The sequence below is a fragment of the Cnephaeus nilssonii genome (genome assembly GCF_951640355.1).
Source record: "Cnephaeus nilssonii genome assembly, chromosome: 15".
Lineage (NCBI taxonomy): Eukaryota > Metazoa > Chordata > Mammalia > Chiroptera > Vespertilionidae > Cnephaeus > Cnephaeus nilssonii.
In genome coordinates, this window is record NC_137086.1 from 59,265,505 (window position 1) to 59,271,338 (window position 5,834).

Consider the following 5,834-nt stretch of genomic DNA (forward strand, 5'->3'; position numbering starts at 1 on the left):
CATGCTGCTGCAAATGGTAAGAATTCCTTATTTTTTATAGCAGCATAGTATTCCATTGTGAAGATGTACCACAGTTTTCTAATCCACTCATCTGCTGATGGGCATTGGGCTGTTTCCAAATCTTAGCTATGGTGAATTGTGCTGCTATGAACATAGGAGTGCATATATCCTTTCTGATTGGTATTTCTGTTTTCTGGGATATATTCCTAGAAGTGGGATTACTGGGTCAAATGGGAGTTCCATTTTTAGTTTTTTGAGAAAACTCCATACTGTTCTCCACAGTGGCTGCACGAAGGTTTCTTTTTCTCCGAATCCTCGCCAGCTCTTGTCGTTGGTTGATTTGTTGATGATTGCCATTCTGACAAGTGTGAGATGGTACAGCATTGTCATTTTGATTTGCATCTCTTGGATAATTAGTAACTTTGAGCATGTTTTCATATGTCTCTTGGCCTTCCTTCTGTCTTCTTTCAAAAAGATTCTATTTAGGTACGTTGCCCATATTTTTATTGGATCATTTATCTTCCTTTTATTAAGTTGTATAAGCTCCCTGTAGATGTTGGATATTAAACCTTTATCAGTGATAACATTTGCAAATATGTTCTCCCATACAGTGGGCTTTCTTGTTGTTTTGTTGATGGTTTCTTTTGCTGTACAAAAGCTTTTTATTTTGATGTAGTCCCATTTGTTTATTTTCTCTTTAGTTTCCATTGCCCTAGGAGCGGTATTGGTGAAGAAATTGCTTCGGCATATGTCTGAGATTTCTCTGCCTGTGGATCCCTCTAGTATTTTTATGGTTTCCCACCTTACGTTTAAGTCCTTTATCCATTTTGAGTATATTTTTGTGTATGGTGTAAGTTGGTGGTCTAGTTTCATTTTTTTGCAAGTATCTGTCCAATTTTCCCAACACCATTTATTGAAGAGACTGTCTTGACTCCATTGTATGTTCATGCCTCCTTTGTCAAATATTAATTTGAGCATAGTGGTTTGGGTCGAAATCTGGATTCTCTATTATATTCCATTGGTCTATATGTTTGTTCTTGTGCCAGTACCAGGCTGTTTTGAGAACAGTGGCTTTGTAATACAGCTTGAAATCTGGTATTGAGATTCCACTTACTTTGTTCTTCTTTCTCAGGATTGATGTAGCTATTTGGGGCCTTTTTTTATTCCAGATGAATTTTTGGAGAGTTCGTTCTAGGTCTGTTAAATATGCTGTTGATATTTTAATGGGGAGTGCATTGAATCTATAGATTGCTTTGGTTAGTATGGACATTTTAATAATGTAGATTCTACCAATCAATGTACATGGTATGTTCTTCCATCTGTTTATGTCTTCCTCTATCTCTTTTTTCAGTGTCCTGTATTTTTCCAAGTACAGGTCTTTTACCTCCTTACTTAAGTTTATTCTTAGGTATCTTAATTTTTTTGGTGCGATGGTAAATGGGATTGCTTTTATAGTCTTTCTTTCTGTAAGTTCACTATTGGTGTATAGAAATGCTACAGATTTCTTGGCAATAATCTTGTATCCTGCTACATTGCTGAATTCATTTATTAAGTCTAATAGTTTTGTGATGGAGTCTTCAGGGTTTTTTTATGTACAATATAATGTCATCTGCGAATAGGGACAGTTTTACTTCTTCTTTTCCAATTTGGGTGCCTTTTATTTCTTCTTCTTGTCTAATCGCAATGGCTTATACTTCCAGTACTATGTCGAACAGGAGTGGTGAGAGTGGGCATCCCTGTCTTGTTCCTGTTCTTAGGGAAAATGGTTTTAATTTTTGCCCATTGAGTATGATGTTGGCTGTGGGTTTGACATATATGGCTTTTATTATGTTGAGGTATGATCCTTCTATTCCCACCTTGCTGATAGTATTTATCAAAAATGGGTGTTGGATTTTGTCAAATGCTTTTTCTGCATCAATTGATATGACTATGTGGTTTTTATCTCTCAATTTGTTTATGTGATGCATCATGTTTATTGATTTGCGAATATTGTACCATCCTTGCATTCCTGGGTTAAATCTTACTTGGTCATGGTGTATGATCTTTCTGATGTACTGCTGGATCTGATTTGCTAGAATTGTGTTGAGGATTTTGGCATCTATGTTCATGAGGGATATTGGCCTGTAATTCTCTTTCATTGTGTTGTCTTTATCTGGCTTCGGTATTAGGGTGATGCTGGCTTCATAGAAAGAGCTTGGGAGTGTTCCTTCCTCTTGAATTTCTTGGAATAGTCTTAAGAGGATAGGTTTTAGTTCTTCCTTGAATGTTTGGTAAAACTCTCCTGTGAAGCCATCTGTCCCCGGGCTTTTGTTTGCTGAAGCTTTTTGATGACTGCTTCAATTTCTTCCATAGTTATTGGCCTATTGAGATGTTTAGATTCTTCCTGATTGAGTTTTGGAAGGTTATATTTTTCTAGGTATATGTCCATTTCCTCCAGGTTGTCCAGTTTGTTGGAATAGAGTTGTTCATAGTATTTTTTAACAATCCTTTGTATTTCGGTAGGGTCTGTTGTTATTTCTCCTCTTTTATTTCTGATTTTGTTTAATTGGGTCCTCTTCTCTTTGCTTCTTGGTGAGCCTGACTAGAGGTTCATCAATCTTGTTTATCATTTCAAAGAACCAGCTTTTGGTTTCCTTGATCTTTTGTATTGTATTGTTTTGTTTTGTTTTTGTTTTTTTGTTTTTTGGTCTCTTTGTCATTTATCTCTGATCTGATCTTTATTTCCTTCCTTCTGCTTACACTGGGCTTTTCTTGTTGCTCTCTTTCTAAGTCTTTGAGTTGTTAGGTTAGGTGATTTATTACCATTGTTTCTTGTTTTTTTTTTTTTTTGCAGTAATCTTGTAGAGCTATGAACTTCCCTCTCAAGACTGCTTTCGCTGTGTCCCATAGATTTTGGATTGTTGTGTTTTCATTGTCGTTTGTTGCCATGTTTTTTATTTCTTCTTTGATCTCTCTGGTAACCCAGTCATTGTTTAATAGCGTGTTCTTTTGTCTCCTTGTGTTTGATTTTTTTGGATTGTTTTTATTGTAGTTGATTTCCAGTTTTATGCTACTGTGATCTGAGAAGATGCTTGATACGATTTCTATCTTCTTGAATTTGAAGAGACTTTGCCTGTGACCCAATATATGGTCTATATTTGAAAATGACCCATGCGCACTTGAGAAGAATGTATATTCTGTGGGTTTGGGGTGAAATGTTCTGAAGATGTCAATTAATTCCATCTGGTCTAGTGAGTCATTTAGGATTGATGTTTCTTTGCTGATTTTTTGTTTAGAGGATTTCTCCATTGATGAAAGTGGGTTATTAAAGTCTCCTACTATGATTGTATTGCTGTCAATCTCTCACTTGATATCCTCCAGGAATTTTTTTATGCATTTGGGTGCTCCTGTATTGGGTGCATATATGTTTACCAGAGTTATTACTTTTTGTTGGATTGCTTCCTTTAGTATTATGAAGTGGCTTTCCTTATCTCTTTTTTTCCTTCACTTTGAGATCTAATTTGTCAGATATAAGTATTGTTACCCCAGCTTTTTTTTTCATTTCCATTTGCCTGAAAACCTTCTTCCATCAATTCACCCTCAATCTATGTGCGTCTCTTTTTCTGAGGTGGGTTTCTTGTAGACAGCAGACATATGGGTCATGTTTTCTTATCTAATCCATTACCCTATGTCTTTTCTTTAATTTAATCAACTTTTGTTGTTCAGATTATTAAATTGTTCCTCTTTTTTCCTCCCATAGCTCCCCTCCACCCATTTCCCACCACACACTCTACCCTTACCTCCCCCCACACTGTCCTCATCCATAGGTTTACGATTTTTGTCCAGTCTCTTCCGGCACCCCCACACCGCTTGCCCCCCGAGAATTGTCAGTCCACTTCCTTTCTATGCCCCTGATTCTATTATATTCACCAGTTTATTCTGTTCATCAGATTTTTTATTCTCTTTATTTTTAGGTTCACTTGTTAGACATGTATTTGTTGTTCATAATTTTTATCTTTACTTTTTTCTTCTTTTTCCTCTTCTTAAAGAATACCTTTCAGCATTTCATATAATACTGATTTGGTGTTGATGAACTCCTTTAGCTTTTTCTTATCTGTGAAGCTCTTTATCTGACCTTCCATTCTGAATGATAGCTTTGCTGGGTAGAGTAATCTTGGTTGTAGGTTCTTGCTTTTAATCACTTTGAATATTTCTTGCCACTCCTGTCTGGCCTGCATAGTTTCTGTGGAGAAATCAGCTGACAATCGTATGGGTGCTCCCTTGTAGGTAACTAACTGTTTTTCTCTTGCTGCTTTTAATATTCTCTGTCTTTTGCTCTTGGCATTTTAATTATGATGTGTCTTGGTGTGGTCGTCTTTGGATTCCTTTTGTTTGGGGTTCTGTGTGTTTCCTGGACTTGTAAGTCTATTTCTTTAACCAGGTGGGGGGGGAGTTTTTGGTCATTATTTCTTCAAATATGTTTTTAGTATCTTGCTCTCTCTCTCTCTTCTTCTGGCATCCCCATTATTCTGATGTTGGTACGCTTGAAGTTGTCCCAGAGGCTTCTTACACTATCTTCAAATTTTTGGATTCTTTTTTTCTTTTTGCTTTTCCAATTGAGTGATTTTTGCTTCTTTGTATTTCAAATCTTTGACTTGATTCTTTCATTCCTCTAGTCTGCTGTTGGGTGTCTGTGTAATATTTTTTATTTCAGTCAGTGTATGTTTAATTTCTAGTTGGTCCTTTTTCATATCTTCGAGGGTTTCACTAAATTTTTTGGCCTTTTCTAGGAAATTCTTGAAAAACCTTATAACGGTGGTTTTGAACTCTATATCCAGTTGTTTGTTTTCCTCCTTTTCTTTCGTTTGTGAACTGTTTCTTTGTCTCCACATTTTTGTTGCTTCCCTGAGTTGGTAGGGTAGCTTTGTGTGCTAGTTGTCCTATATGGCCCAGTGGGTTGGCCTCCCCAGTTACCTGAGGTGGACACTTTTGTTGCAGCCCTTTGTGGACTGTGTGTACGGCCTTGTTGTAGTTAATTCTTGATTGTTGTTGGTATCACTGGAAGGAATTGACCTTCAGGCAAATTGGCTGAGAGGATCAGTTGTGTCTACACTGGGAGAACTTCTGTGCTGGAGACAGCCAGCAGCACTCAGCAGTCAGTCCTCTCTTTGAGCACTTGCGCGAGCCTCCAGATCTCTGCCTTTCGCGGCTCCTCTGAGTTTCCTCCTGACAGTCCAGATTCCCCCGTATAAGCCTGGGTCCCCAGGGTCTCACATGCAGCTGGGGGTCAGTGCAATCGGAACTGAGGTTCAGCACAGTGCTTCCGTTTCCCACCCGCTAGAGAAAGCCAGCGTTGCACCCAGCAGTCAATCCTCTCTTCGTGCACTTGCTCGTGTGCCTCCAGACCTCTGCCTTTCGCAGCTCCCCTGAGTTTCCCCCTGACCATCAAGATTCCCCCCATATAAGCCTGGGTCCCCAGGGTCTCAGCAAGAACTGGGGATTCAGTGCAGTCAGAACTGGGGTTCAGCACAGTAGGGAGCTTTTGTCTCCTTCCCGCTAGAGAAAGCCAGCCAGGCACTCAGCTGCCCGTGTGCGTCTCTGTACCTCAGCCTTTGGCAGATCCTCTGAATCTCTGTGTGCTTTCCTCTTTCCTTCTAGTTGTAGAATTTCCACTCAGCCAGCTTTACTGTGGTCTGGATGATGTTTGTTTTCTCTTTTAGTTATAGTTTTGAAATTGTTGTGCGAGGCAGCAGTTTAGGTGTTTACCTATGCTGCCATCTTGGTTTCTCCCCTACCCTATGTCTTTTGATTGGGGCATTTAATCCATTTACATTTAAAGTTATTATTGATAGGCA